The sequence below is a fragment of the Erithacus rubecula genome (genome assembly GCF_903797595.1).
Source record: "Erithacus rubecula genome assembly, contig: scaffold_337_arrow_ctg1, whole genome shotgun sequence".
NCBI classification, from domain to species: domain Eukaryota; kingdom Metazoa; phylum Chordata; class Aves; order Passeriformes; family Muscicapidae; genus Erithacus; species Erithacus rubecula.
The window spans coordinates 25114-40731 of record NW_027635994.1 but is presented as its reverse complement, the minus strand read 5'-3'; the positions used below and the strand labels follow the sequence as shown (position 1 = coordinate 40731).

Here is a 15618-nt window from a genome sequence, read left to right as displayed (position 1 = left end):
GAAGGGCTGAAATTGAAGAAGGTAAAATTTTGGCTGTCTAGCCACAGCAGTTTCCTGGTGCAGATATTCATTAGCAAAGTGGTCTTACGAGGAAATGGTGAAGGACATATAATGTGTGACATTTATAACCAGACTAAACAAAAACTGCACAGTCCTTCCTTCACAGACCAGTGGCCCAAAACATTCCGAGCACTTGTGGGGCTTCTCCCCATGGTGAAGCTGCTCACGCAGCTCCGAGCTCCGGCCGCCTCCCTGGCCCGGGCTGGCTCTTTCCTGCTGGGATCCCCGGGCTGTGCGTTTGCAGCCCCTCCTGCTGCGGGATCTGCGGGGCTTTTCCTCCCCGTTGCATTCCTGCGCCGTGGAGCCGCTGCAAACGGCCTCTTGCCCGAGGCTGTGCCGCGGGAATTTGTCCTCCCTGCTGTCCGTGCTCAGCTCCTTGTCTGGGGGAGGAAGGACAAGGACAGGATGGGATTTGCCTCCGTGCCAGAGGGAAGGGCAAGGAGATCTCCCCAGGGCTGTGCTGCAGCCAGGGCCATGCTGGGCTGGGAGATGGAGCAGGACACAGGGGGAAAGGGGCACTGACTTCCTCCTCACCTGCCTGCGGCTCCCGGGACATCGACCTCATCCTCACAGCCTCCTACTCCTTCTCCTCTTCAGTGCTGAGGGTTGGGAAATCCTGGATTGGGGGCGGGAAACAAGGGCTGAGCGCGTTGGGTTTGATGGTGGCGCTGCCCAAGGGCAGCTGGAGCAGTCAGCGCCCCTTTCAGCCTCGGGGGCCCGGAGCCCGCTCAGCACCAACCTCCCGCACCCCTCCAGGCTGCCGGGGGTCCCCCGGCTCCGGGATCGCCCCTCTGCGCTCTCCCCGCTCCGGGGCTCCCGCCTTCCCCCCGGCTCTGCCGGGGATCCCCGGAGCCGATATCGCCCCGTCCCCACCGATACCGGGCGATCGCCACATGGGACCTGCCAAGATCCTGCCAGGGCCATTTCCGGCTCGGCTTTGGGCTCCTGCAAGATCCAAACATCCCCTGAAACGAAAAATAAAACCCTCCCGGAGCCCCCTATGATGGATTTGGGGCGAGCTCCCCCTCTCCACTCACCTGCGGGATTTTGGCGGGGCGATGCTGCCGGACCCGGGGAGCTGCGACCTCAGCGACCAGACGGGAGAAGTGCGTGGTTCCAAAATCGCTCCTCCTCTTCCTCCCGCTCCTCCTCTCCCAGCGCAGCCAGAGCCGCTGGAACTGGGGTGCCCAATGCCCTGAGAAACCCCCAGGTCCCTCCCAAGACCCCTCAAATCGCTGGAACCGAGCGTCCCCCGCATCCCCTGGAAGATCCCCCCATGTCCCCAAGCAGGTCGGTATTTCACATCTCTATTTTTACCCTGGTTTTGGGTGTTTGGGAAGGACAAAGAGAAATGCAAAGAAAATCCAGGCCACGGGGAGGATGTACAGCCCCCAGCCAGGTGTCTTCCCAACATGGATCAGCAGCACCAGGGCTCAGGGGGGCTCTGCCTACCGGGGGTCCCTGGGGATCATCCAGCGCGGATCCTGCCATGGGGATGGAGCTGCAGCAGGGCACTGTCTTGGTTTGACAGACAGGTGTCTGCTGAGGAGCTCTGGAGCTTCTCTTGAAACAGGAAATGTAAACTCCCTCCCTCTAAATTAATATGACTTGGAAATTAGGCAGCTCTCAGACAAAGATACGGGATTTAGAATAACAGTTTTTCACTGGGAAAATTAAAATGGAAGTATAGTATTATAAAGACCAAAACACTGGCAAGGTCAGAATGCAGCCTGTAACCCTGTTGCTCAGGGTGTTGGTTACAGTCTGAATAATGGTACCTGTAGTTTTCTTGGAGTGACAGATGTGATTTTGTTGCAGCAATGATTTTAGAGAAGGGTGTACTTACTTTTTTAAAGTCCAGTGCTGGTGAAGATAGGCCTGGTTTTCTTCTGGGAATTTAGTGGGAAACGTTGCTCTGATGTTTCAAATTTCTGATTTTATTTAGGTAGGAAATCCTTGGCTTTTCTCCTTAGGTGGGGCATCTCCCATAAGGTATAACTCCTTGTGGGGAGGAGTTGTGAGGGATGGGTCATGGAAGAGATAAGGAGCCCTGCTCCACCTGGTTTCAGCAGATGCTGATAGAATGTATACTTCTGCTTGCATCTTGCATTGCAACTTAAGACATGATCTACTCCTTATTCTATTACCAAATGCATCCTACCTTAATTAATACCTTCTTCCAACTCCGCTATATAATTTTACCCACAGTGAAACTTTACACACAGTTCTCACTTAAGATTAGGTTTTTCTGTGGTACTCAATGGGTTTCTTTATCTTTCTGCATTATCTACTAAGTGTAACTAGGTTTTTGAGCAAAACACAATTGTACGGATTGGTTTGCCTTTGCTTGAGGTGGGCCTAATCTAAACAGTCTTAAAATACCTTTTATGTGTACTACAGGAACTTTATCCCCATGCACTGTGTGCAAGGCTTCAGACTGGGCAGGGCTTGCTTGAGTGATGGACTCTCAGGTGTTGACTATTTAGGTGGCTTTTGTTAAGTTCATTTCTCAATTTTTGGTTGTTTCCCTGGCAAGTGCCTTTAGGGTAATTTTAAGTAGTCTGTTGTACAGTTCAACTTTCCTGGCAGCTGGTGTGTGATAAGGGATATGATCAATTTATTCAGTATCCTGGTTTTTGGCTGAGGTGTTTCACAGGCTGTTCTTGAAATGGGTCCTGTTGTCTGACGATTCTCTCAGGGGTGCTGTGTCTTTATAGGATTTGCTTTTTTGGGCTTCAGACAGTGTTTTGAGTAGTAGTGTGAGGTACAGGGTGGGTTTCTAATGATCTAGTGGTGGCTTCTACAATTGTGCTCACGTAGCACTTGCCTTGGGTGGTTTGAGGCAGTGTGATGTAGTTCATTTGCTCGGCTTCTTTATACTTATATTTGGAATACTGCCCCCCATATTAGAGAGGCTTTATCGGCTTGGCTTCCTTGATTTTAGCACATGTCTTACAGTTATGGATAACTTGAGAAGTGCCATTTATAGTTAAATCTGCTTTTCAGTTTTTTGCCTACTTATAGGTGGCATTTTTGCCTTGATGGCTTGAGGCAGTATGGGCCTATTGAGCTAGGAACAACTCTCCCTTATGTTGCTAATTTCAATCTATTTGTGACATCTCTATTTTTGCAGCTTGATCTACTTGCTCCTTGTTTTGGTGTTCTTTATTAGCCTGACTTTTGGGGATGTGCCCGTCTACATGATGGACTTTTACAGAGAGTTTGTCTCAGTGGCAATGTTTTTGCACTCATCAGCAGCCTCAATTAGTTTTCCTTTATGTTGCTATCTGGCCTTTTTTCACCTTTCTAGCTAACTCCACAGAGCATTGGTTACTATATATGATTCAGTACAAAGATAGAGGTTTGGCCAGTTCCCTCTGGTCTGGGTGAAGGTTTGTTGCTGTTCAGGGCCACAGCTGGAATTTTTCTTCTTTGGGTGACCAGGTAGAGAGGGCTCACAATGTGGCTGCACTCAGGAATGCATTCTCTAAAAACCTATGGCCCCTAAGAAAGCTTGTGTTTCCTTCTTGCTTGGTGGTGGAGACACTGTGATGATCTCATTGATCATTTCAGTGGGGATCTGGCTCTGTCCATCTTGCCACTCTGCTCCCAGGAACTGGATCTCTCAGGCAGATCCCTTGACTTTGCTCTTCTTGATGGTGAAACCTCCTTCCAGCAGAATCTGGATGATCCTCTCTCCTCTCTCAAATACTTTTATTGCCCTGTTCCTCCACACAATTATGTTATTGATGTATTGCAGATGTTTTGGAGCTTTACCCTTTTCCAGTGCAGCCTGGCTAAGTCTGTGGCAGATGGTGGGGCTGTGTTTCCACCCCTGGGGCAGTCGGTTCCAGGTGTACTGCACATTCCTCCAGGTGAAAGCAAACTGAGGCCTGCACTCTGCTGCCAAATGAATGGAGAAAAATGCATTGGCAATGTCAATGGAGCCACTTTGCTGCCTTGGGCTCCAGCTCCTCCTGGAGATCCAGCGTGTCCGGCACGGCAGCGCTCAGCACTGGAGAATCAACGACTGGGAGAGAGAGGGGGTCTACTGACTGCTGATCAGAATCCAAATTTACTCTCAGCTACATGTGCTTATATACTATTTTTAGGAAACCTGGTAAGTTTTTTACCAAATTGATTGGGTTAAACATCACACAGACAAGCTTACACATTTTGCAACATTTCTATTTGATTCCTTCTTCTTTCCTGTCCCCAGTCTTGATCCAATCTTCATGGAGTCTTCAAAGCTCTGTTTGCTCTTGCCAAGGCATCTTGGTTATCAAGCTGCTTCTGCTAATTAAATCCACAGTACTCTGTCTTATCTCCCACAGTGCAGTGTTTGGTGCTGTGCCATCCCCAGGGCAGTGTCCCAGGGCAGCTCTCAGTGTCCCCAGCAGGTCACGCTGTCCAGTGCAGCCGTGCCAGCGGTCACTGCGCACTCGGGGCAGGCTGGGCTGGACGGGGTTCGGGGCAGAAATGCCGCGCCCGGGACTGGGGTCTCCCCCTGCCTCTGGGCCCAGCCCCTGGTGGCAGCGCCTTGGGCAGGGCACGGGGCTGCTGCTGGCCCAGGGGGACAGGTCTTGCCCCCTGCCAGCTGCCTGGGCCCCTCTCATGCCTGTCCCACAACCCTGGGGCTCCTGTCCCTGCTGCTCCCCAACACCTTCACTGCCCCCTCAAAGCCCCACTCAACCTCTGCACTGTGACCTCTGGAAAGAAATAAAGGAAAAATGAGAGAAAGGAAGTGTTGTCAGTTGACTCTACCTGGATTCCAGGCACCCACCAGAGCTGCTCTCTCATTCCCCTCCAGAGATGGACCAGAGACAGAAAACAAAATGACGGTTTCATGGGTTGAAATAAGGACTGGGACAGATCACTCAGCCAATGCCATCATGGGAAAAACAGGTTCATAATTAAAAATATTAATTTAATTTCTTCCTCTCCAAATCAGAGCAGGATACTGAGATGTAAAAGCTAGATTTGAAAACACCTTCTGCCCATCCCTCCTTCCTTCTCAGCACTACCTCCTGCCCCAGTGAGTGCAGGGATACAGGGAATGGGGGTTCTGCTCAGTTCATGTGTTGTTTCTCCTGCTGCTCGGGGAGAGGAGTCGTTCCCCTGCTGCACCAAGGGGTCCCTCCCAGAGACGTTTCTTCATGAACTTGTCCAAGGTGAGTTCATCTCACAGACAGCAGTTCTTCACAAACTGCTGCAGCGTGGGTCACACTTGCATGGGCTCACAAGTCCTGCCAGGACCCTGCTCCAGCGTGGGCTCCTCTCTGCACAGGTTGGCAGGTCCCTGCCAGGTCCCTGCTCCAGCACAGGTTTCTCATGGGGTCCCAGTCTCCTCTCAGGCATCCCCCTGCTCCAGCACGGGCTCCTCCAGGCGCTGCAGGTGCATCTCTGCACTCCGTGCCCTCCATGGGCTGCAGGGGCCCGGCTGCCTCAGCACGGGCTGCACCATGGAATGTCAGGGCAATCAGCTCCAGCCCCTGGTGCAGCTCCTGCCCCTCCTCCTGCCCTGCCCTGCCTGTGTGCGCACTTATTCCTCTCTCATGTTTTCACCCTGCCCTTCCCTAGCCACAGTTACAGCTAAACGATAATTGATTTTCTTTTTCTTCATTCTGTTATCCCAAAGGTGTTACCACCATTTATAACTGGCCCAGCCTTGGCCAGCTCGGGTCCATCCTGGAGCTGGCTGGTGCTGACTCTGCAGGACATGGAGGAGCAGCTGCTTCCAGCAGCCTCTCACAGAAGGGGCTCCAGGAGCCTGGCTATGCAAACCTAGTATACATGTGGAAGGGTTTGTATTAAAATTATTATTTCTTTAATTATTTTTATTTATATTTAATGAAAACCTTTCTGTTTCTACAGGTGGCCTCTAGAAAGTCTTCTGCAAGAATGAATGTCAAGCTGATGTATGAGTCTATACAGTTTGGATTCAACCCCCCAAGTATTTACAAGTACTGTGAATTTGTTAGGGGTTTTTTGGGAGGGCACTGCTCTTATATGTAATTTTTTTTTAGTCTCGCATCTCAACTGGCTAATTTAGCATTGGTTGGACTATGAGAAAGAGAAAAGAATAAGCAAAAAGGACTAATGATGTGTTGACACTGCTTTCTCCAGGTGGACACGTTGGACAACGATACTTTTGCGTTAGATCTGCGGTTCAGTATCCATGAGACCGTGTGCACCAAAGCTTCGGGGAGAGACCCCTTCACCTGTGACTGCAGAACTGGGCCTTTGGTGGTGAGTGCCCCTGCTAGGAATGGGAAGCCTCCCCTCCCTCTGTGCAGCATCTTCTCAGGATGCTGTTGGTGCTGGGAAATGAGGAATGTCTGGCTGCTTTTGATACAACCTGCAGCATGGAGTGGGTGTCGGGTGGGAAGGGTCAGTGGTGGGAAACTGTTTTGCCTGCTCAATAGGGAGGGCAGCTGAAAAGAGAATTTGTGTCTGGAAGCAGTGTGTAGTGAATGTATGTGTGCTTTTGGGGCCATGTCCTAGAAGGAATAGCTTGTTCTCTAAGGTAAGAGGGTAGAAGAGCTGGCATTTCACTTGCTTTTACCTATCTGCATAAAGGATTATCTTCCCGTGCTGTGCAGATACCCTCCTCTGTGCTGACAGTGCTGATCTCTTTCTGATTTTTCACTCTCAGCCTGAAGTAAAAAGGCTCTTGATACAGCTCTTGCTCCCCTCTGAGTCCTAATTCACCAGTTTTGGTGGAAATACTTTTGGTGGAAATATTTTGAGTCTGGACTTCTCTGTTACTTGTGCCAAATCACCTCTCTGCTCAGGCGTGTATGTAGGTGGCACCACACAGAATTGTTGGTTATTGCTTTGCAATTTTCCTTTAAAAACATCACTGTTGGCTACTACAGTGTTATCCCTGTATCCTAAACTGACACCATCCCCCTCTTCTTCTTGGGGCAGTATGTCCATGTGAGGATGCGTTTTCCAAACTTGAATGCAGGTTTTGCTGCAATTTTTTGTCAGATTGCAGAGATAATACCTTTAAGGGTAGTTTAACTTCCAGAGCTGGAGTTGCCATTGGCATAGCCCTGCACTGTCCTTCTCATTGTGCTGAGCAGTGAAAAGGATGTGGAGGTTTTCTCCTGCCCCGAGCAGGCTCAGAGGTTTGTACAACAAACACGTAGTTGTGGAGCAGTAGCGTGGGTGTCGTCGTGTGTAATCGTTCTTGGGTTTCTTTCTCTTGGATTGTTTTTTAAACCCTTCTGCAGGGTCCCACCATCAATGACACTCCCGTGAGAGGATTTATATAGGATGTTTGGTTTGTGAGATTGGCCCTGTCCAAAGGTAAGAAAGCCTTTCAAAAGCTGAAGGAGGAATTGAAAAGAGCACCTGCTCTGGGCCTGCCAGATGTCTTGGAACCGTTTTAGCTTTTCTATTTTGAGAGGCAAGGGATGGCTTTAAGAGCACTGGCTCAAACAATTGCCCATACAAGAAAAGAGCACCACACTTTTCAAAACAACTGGGTGAGGTCAGTAGGGGATGGTCTGACTGTCTGCGAGCAGTTGCTGCTCTTGTTTCAAACGCCCAGGAAGCCTGGAAATTCACTCTAGGTCAACAAATAACTGTGTTTGTCTCACATTCAGTGGCAGCAATTCTTGAGCAAAAGGGTGGGCATTGGCTTTCACTCTCAGCATTCCTTAAATACCTTGCAGTTTTGGTGAAGGAACATGGAATTAGAAAACTAAACTCTTCTCTAGTTAATCCAACAGCCATTCCTGGCTACTTATCAGAGAGACAAGGAACATTTGTATCATAAAAATCAAAACCATTAAGTCCATTTTATACCAGCAACCCAGATCTTAAAGAAACCTCCATTTCAGGAGCAGAATTTCAGTACACTGATGGGAGTGGCTTTGTAAGATGAACCAAAATCAGGATGTACAATTAGCACTGAGCAATAGGGGATAGAAGCCCTACCTCTACGAGTCAGCTCAGAAGGCAGAGAAAATCAGTTTAACCTGTGCCCTCTGACCAGCCTGAGGAAAAAGCATCAAGTGATGAACAGTTTCCAAGTATGCCTTCAGAGTAATACATGCCCATGAATGCATTCAGAAAGAAAAGGGACTATTGACAGCTCAAGGAAAGCAGATAAAGTATTCTGAGGAAATCTGAAAATTGTCGGAGGCAGTACTTCTACCTCAAGAGGTTGCAATTATGTAAACCAAAGGATATCAGAAAGGAGAAATAGACCCCAAAAGACCTAACAAGTTGGCTGACCAGGCTGCAAAAGAGTAGCAGAACAAAGCCATGCTAAGATTCAGGCAGTAATTCCCAAAGGTAAGGAACAATAGGACAATGATATATATTGTATACTCAGAAAGATGTAGAACTAGCAAAGAATTTGTGAGTAGAACAAAACCATAATGTTTTTTGAACACCTCAGGGAGAGATAGTTATGACTGAAAGAGCATTATGAAAATTAATTGAAGATGACATAATCGTATGCACTGGGAAGGCGATGCCTTACATAATTATTTGATAAGGACAATAGTAAGATGCAAGATGTACTCTAGTGTAAAGCAGGTAACCCAAGGCTGTGAAACAACATCTCAGAACCAATCCACAGACTAGGACTAGCGTTGAGCTTGGCACAATAGACAAGGGACAATATCCTGGACTACACTGGCAAAATGACTGTTATGGGTTATGTTTTGACTAGCTCCTCTCCCTACCCCCCACCATGGAGCTGCCGGCCCCTCCCCCGGGCTGTTTTATCTAGCTGGGTGTTTTTCGGCTTTTGGGGCTTTTTGCTGCTTTGGCTGCTGCTTCTGCTGCCCCCCTCCCCTCCGCTGCTCAGCTGCTTTTCCCCCGGCTGCCTAAACTGCCCCTCTCCCTTCCCCCCCATCCCTAAGATTTGCACCGGCTTCAGAGGAAACGGATCTGAACTTCGGAGACCACCTCTGGAAGTCTGCCAAAGAAGCTCTGCTGCCCTTCCCGGTGAAGATCTGCCGAGTTCATCTCAATCTGGGTCTGTGCTGGGAAGTGTTTCTTTTGTATTTTGTTAATAAAAAGTTTTTTCCACTTTCCCCTGAAGAAAATTCTTTCCGAGCTTGGTGAAGGAAGGAATTGTAAGGGGGGGAGGGGGCCCTTTGGAGGTCTTTTTCCTAAAATTTGTCCCAAACTTGGACAATGACTTTTCTGAATTGCCATGAAAAGGGTGGTATAAATACCTTTCAGTATTAACTGATAGCTTCTCAGTGTGACCTGAGGCATTCCCAACTCAAGCAAATAAAGGCAAAGAAGACATCAACATTTTGTTAAACAACCTAATGCCCCAGTTCAGAGTGCTCTTAGACATCTCCTCCCATAGAGTACCACATTTCCTAGCAAGTATTGCACAGCAATTCTGCAACAGTCTCTAAATCAACTGGCACCTACACATGCTGTAGTATTCCAGGTCAAGCAACCATCACCAAAGAAGAATTATAACCCAACCCTAAACCTTGGGAGGCATTTGTTAAAGTTGTGGTGATTCCCCCCCAAAAAGATTCCAAAGAGTTATAGGATTGCCTATGTTAATGCCTCATGCATATTCCTAACCCTCATTTCCCAGCTAATTATCACCACTCCCAGTTCCTAGAATGTTCTCCCTTTCTTGTATACCCACTGGCCCTCAGTTGGCGCAGTGTTCCACCCAGCCTATCCCACTGGACCCTACCTTCCCTTACTCCACCTCTGCACCACTTTCCCCTATACCCATTGGACCCTAATCTCAACTCCACCCCCTTTCTTGCCCCATAGTTACTCCCTGAGCCTCCCTCTATCTCTGTTTTTGACCACCGGCTCCTGAAGAGACCTTGTTCCCTTGGTCACGTGTGTTCGGATTTTTGGGCCTTGTCCCACATTTATTTTCATTATTATTAAAGTGTTTTAGGTTGCTGAATCATGGTCGCCGTACTGCTCTTTAATTTTTGCCACTTTTGCTGTGATATCTGCAAACCCTAAAAAGTATTGCCAAGGACCACCCTCACCCCTGATAATTCTGTATTGGTCCCAGGCCAGCAGGCGGGTGGAAAAGATGAATTTTCCAATACAACAACAGACAGTCAAAACTGGACAAGAGGCCAACACACCTTGGCCCCTGGCCCTACCTTTGGCTTTATTACAGATTTGAGTATGGCCAAGAACAGAAGAAAAGCTGAATGCCTTTGAAATGCTACATAGAATACCAGATAAGCATAACTATGAAGAGGAAGATACTGTACAAGTTGGGGAGGGGTATCTCCAGGACTGTGTTGTCCAACTAACACAACAGCTGCAGCAAGGTAATCAAGAGATTTCGAGCACATGAGCAAGAGGGTGCTCCTCTCCACAAATCCAGCCTGGAGACCAGATATATGTAAAATCCCCGAGGGAAACTGCCTTTTGCCAAAATGGAAAGAACTCTATTAGTACTTTTAATCACTTATACAGCCTTTAAAGCTTAAAGCGTTAACCTCTTGGATACCTAATTCCAGAATCGAAAGACTTCTGCAAAAGGCAAGTGGAGTCCAAAAGTAGACCTCAGAAAGAGCAGGAGAAACCAACATGTGTTTCATATGGTCATAGCCTTCCTGATATTTTTAATTGGAATGCAAGCCACAGTAGATGACTGTCACTACCATCAAGATCTCCTTGGCTTGCAAGATCCTGGTGGAGGGAACACTCAAAAATATCCAGGACCTAATGGGCTGAAAGGGGCTGAAGAGGTAAAACCACTTTATGCCGTTTTAAGGATTAGTAATGAGCAGTTGAAGATTGAGGAAAACCTGATTCCATGCCTGCCTTTGTTGTCCCACCTGAGAGTAACGTGCCTATGGCCTGTAAATTTGAAACTCACAAACACTTTGTAGAGATTACTACAGTGACCATGCACATCTGTGTCCTTTCTAAAGAGCAGTGTGTGCATTCATTTTCGAGTGATTCCTATCAGGATTTTTGCACTATGCAAATTAAAATGGGACACTATAACCTAGTGCAAGATAGTCCCCTTCTTCTGTGACACATAGGAGAGAAGACCATCAGCACATAGATATAGTAACTGGGCCCACCAGGAATCCCACCCAACAAATCTTGTTTCCAACAGCCAAATCTTGTGCAAGTCCAAGAATAAATTGTACTGGTCATGCACGTAGAACATGGAACAGATCTCATGGAGTATGTGCTTTTCAGAATTGAATTTCACTCTTGGGATATTCCAGGCCATCAGGAATATTAACCAATCAAGTTGGAGGGGTAGCCAGGAACATATTGTGCCCAATTCTATGACCATATGTCTGTAACCCAGATATGCATGGAATCCTGAGGGCACAACTACGTCCTTTTATGGCCTGAATTAATAATCAGCCAAGGAAGCCTCTCTCTGACATCCCATATCTGGGCCCCAGGTTGACATATGGGGCCCTCTGTTCCCCTCAGAAGGGAGTCACCTACTACCACTACCCTTCTCTTCTTTTTGGGGTCGGAGGTGGTGATCTGTCTAACAGGTGCACTGTAATTGGGCCCACTGGGCAGATCATTTTCTTCTACTCCATCTGGCAGGCTCTCTAAATCCAGGGCTTCATACCTATGCTGGAGGGGCACCTGGCAAGGTGATGGGGGCCAGGAGGAATGTTTATTATGATCTCCCTGAGTAGGGACCCATTTCCACTCCCTTCACCCACCAGGTGTCCTCCCATTGCCTGACGGGGGGGGCACGGGAGTCCTCTGACCCCTGGTGGGCCTCCCTCAAAGATGCAAGGGCAGAACTCCACCAATCTATTTCCCTTTTACTTCCCCTATTACTCCTTAGTCTTTCAGCTTGCTCCCCAAGCTCGGCCACCATTAAAAGAAGATAACCCAGCTATTCACACTGCAGGCAGGCTTCTTCTGCAACATCCTCTGGAACTGCAGATAAGCTCAAACATTACACATAGGAAGGGGGCTGCACAGATGCATCCTTTTTGGAGGCTTCTACTCGGTCACATACACTTGCACTAACTGCAGTTTTCAATCATGTAAAAACCATTATTAACAAAAAACCCAAAGCCCATCAGTTGGAGTTCAGAATGCAAGAATTTCTTGGAAAGTTGGGTGTGTAAATCAAAGCCTGGGAAAGAACACAGGACTTGAACTGAGGTGCTGGGAAAAGATTCCAAGTTTAGGTGCTAGAAGTAAGAATGTAGATTTAAAGCTTAAAGCAGAGACATGTTAAGTAGAAAAAAGTTTAGTTGATAAAGATTAAGATATAGAAAGAGTAAAGCAGGTATAAAGGTGACAAACTAGCCTTAAGAATTGATCTATGTGTTAGAAAGAGATTGGGTTAGAAAGGTCACACTGCAATTAGATGAAATTTCTTAGTATTGCAATAGAAACATAAATCACCTCGTTGGCAGTGTTTTATGTTAATAAGTCCTTAAAAGATCTTGTAGCCATAAGTCTTGTGACTTTTGGCCACGCTTTCAATACCTGTTACAAGAAGTCATGTCTTCTGTACAAGATAAGAAAATAAATGGCGCTTTCTAAGCAACTAGAAGTCTCGTCCTTCGGCCTAGTTCAGAATGAGAAAGAATCCCCGTGGAATGTGATAAAGGGGGACAAAAAAGCCCACACTCACCTACCAACAGAAACACAACAAACAAACTAGAAACCCCAATAGCAGCAGGAAACCTGCAACCCTGCCTGCTTGCCCTGCCTGCACAAACTGCTTTCAGAACAGGCACTCCAGCTCCAGCTCGTGTTCCCCCAAGTGTGTTCCCAGGTGCAGGTTCAGACATGCAGCCCCAGGCCCTCTGCAAACACAAGCTGCCCACTGCCTCTTCACTGCCTACACTCCTGCCTGCGGTCACAGCAGCAAAACCAGGCTGTTCCCAGCCAGAGACCAGGCCCTGCTCCTGCAGGATGCTCTTACCAGCACCTTCCAGGACTCTGTGCTGGGCACGCAGCACTTTCCATGCTGGCTCTGAACAGCCTTTGGCACACAGAGCACAACCTGGCTGGCTCTGCCACCAGCACACCCCAAGCACAAGGTGGAGGAGGAAGAAGCAGGGGCTGTTTTGCTGCCATGCCCAGGAGAGACTGGAAGGGTGCCCTCCCTCTGGTCCTACTTGCTTGGCTTTCTGACTGTGTCTGAGGCAGGGCTGCCATTCCTCACTTGTGGGGACCAGAACTGCACCAGGATCCCGGCACTGCCTGGCAGCGCTCCGGATGCTGGCATGGTCATGTGTCTGAGTCTCGGGCACTGTGCTGCTGCTTCATTTGCTCTCTGGAACACCCAAAGCTCTCTGTGAAGCCCTGATGCTCTCTGGTTGTGCCCTCTTCCTGACCCTGTGCAGGGATGGAGCATTGCTGTGCTTTCAGGAAGCTATTCTTGAAACCTTCCAGCATTCCAAGCTCCTTTGCCCTCCATGAGTGCTTGCCATGGAATCCCTCCCAGCTGGGTTCAGAGCATACTCAGGGTGGCTCTTCTAAAATCCAGGGGCTTCAGGGTGCTCAGCAAGACCTTGAACTCCACAGTGTTGTGGAACTGGAGCTTCAGCACAGAGACCCTTCCAACCTGATCTGCCCTCGTTCCTCTGCGTCTCTGCACAAAACACGGCGCGGGAGAGAATGGCAGGAGGGGCCTGCGAGTCCCAGGGCTCTGGATTTGTGCTGCTTTAGCTCCACAGAGATGCAGGCAAAGTGAAGAAGCCAAACTGTTTATTGACGAAAGGCAAAGCAAAGGGATGAGCTGAGAAGGAAAAAGGGGGAGGGTCTCAGGGCTGGAGGGAGAGAGCAGGCAGGGAGAAGGCTTAAGGCAAAATAGCTGTGCCAATCATGCTCTGCCTGGAGCTCCAGCAGCCTGGACAGGTTATGTCCTCTTCAGTGTCTCTTGGTGTGTTCTTGTGACACTGGTTCACTGGATCCTGAAGATGACTGGGCTTAATCTTCCAGGTTAGAGCATGATGGCCTGGCATCTTGCATCTGGACTTGAGCAGCTGGTAGAGGAAGGAACAGAGCCACGGTCACAGCCTGGATCAGTGGGGACGCTACAAGACCCCCGTGCCAGGGCTACCGCAGCCCGCTCTGGCCATGGCCAGGAGGGAGCAGGGGCCACCAGGATCAGCCCGAAGCTGCTAGCCACAAATGCCCCACATGCCCCTGAAATCTCTGTGTGCTCTGCCCACGCTGCCCCCCATCCGTACAGGGAGCAGAGCACTCCAGAGCTGGGGCAGGGATTGCAGCTCCTCCTGCCAGTGGCGCTGCCCTCACCCTTGTGGATGAGCCGAGTGTCTCCTTGCTGCCTCCTCAAGTACCGCCCTGCGGTCTCTGGGAATACAGAGTTTGTCATGGACCGTGTCCCAGATCCTGCTGCTGTAGGAGAGGGAGGGAGCCCGGGCTCACCAATGAACCTGCTGGCCGCCTCTCACAGGGGCTCCTGAGGGCTCTGCAGGTAGGGCAGGGCCTGGTGCAGGTGCTCGGCCACTCGGCTCCTGTCCTCTGCCAGCTGTGGAGAGCGGCGGGAGTGAAGGGTCGGGGCAGGCTCCGGCCCTTTGGCAGGTGCTGCCCGCGCCCGGCCCCGGCCTCCCCTGCCCGCAGAGCCCTGAGGTGCGGCCAGCAGCCGCCGGCCGGGCTCTGCAGGGACACAGGGCCGGCTGCTGCCCGGGGAGCCGCGGTGCCGGCCTGCCCCGCAGCCCCGCTGGGCCGGGGCTCCATCAGCACCCGGCTCGGGCCCGTGCGGCCCCTGCGGGCAGCACTGGGCAGGGCCACAGCTGCAGCCGCACACAGTGAGCGCCGCGCTCAGGGGGCTTCTCCAGCCTGAGCCTGGCGCTTCCAGGCCGTCCTTACCAGGCACTCGGCCAACTTCCACAGCCGCTTCAGCCGCTGCCATCCAGGGATCCTTGCTGAGCAGGACAAGGCCTCTGAGCGCCAGGCGACGCCTCTCCCTGGAATTGCTCTGTAGGAACCTTGATATGATCTTAAGGACGCTGTCCCCACATTCACTCAAATCCAGGCACTCAAGGACCTGAAAGGCACAGGGCAGTGACAGAGGACACACAGGAGCCCAGAACTGCACAGGGCTGGGCCCAGACAGCAGCACAGGGCACGGGCACCAGCCCAGGCAGCTGTGGCCATGAGAGGCCAGAGAGCTGGGAGGCAGCTCAGGGAGACAGTTCTGGCCATCAGGCTCACCTCCACAAGGAATGCCAGGGCAGGCAGATCCCAACGTGGCTCCTGTGTGCTGAGCAGCTGGAGTAGGTGAAGTGCAACATAGGAACACAAGGGCATCAATACACAGCGAATCTCCCTGGCAGGGGGAAAAAGGCACAAGGACCCTGAGGTTGAGGGGTGGCAATACTCTCCCAGGATTGACTCACAGAGAACCAGTTTTTCCCCAGCATCCCTGGAGGCGATGTGGACACTTTGGGAGGCTGCCCCTTTTTGGGCACCTCCTCTCCCAGCCTTTTCCGGTCTGCTTGGCCATCCCTTGGTGACAAAGGCCTCTGGCCCATGATCATGGGTACTGTGTGGGGCACCCCGGGCACACAGCACTAATGTCAAGGACAGAGGGGCAATGGGGGTCTCACCTGG

The 15618-nt window shown here is 50.2% G+C and overlaps 1 long non-coding RNA gene across 1 annotated transcript; it reads right to left on the bottom strand.

Annotated features, from left to right (window-relative positions):
- Nucleotides 1-13961: 13961 nt before the first annotated feature.
- On the bottom strand, nt 13962-14495 carry LOC306816021. The gene is made up of 3 exons (XR_013777556.1): nt 14431-14495; nt 14299-14355; nt 13962-14024 (listed from the first exon to the last, which is right to left on the bottom strand). It is a non-coding gene; the product is annotated as an uncharacterized lncRNA (long non-coding RNA).
- Nucleotides 14496-15618: the final 1123 nt, after the last annotated feature.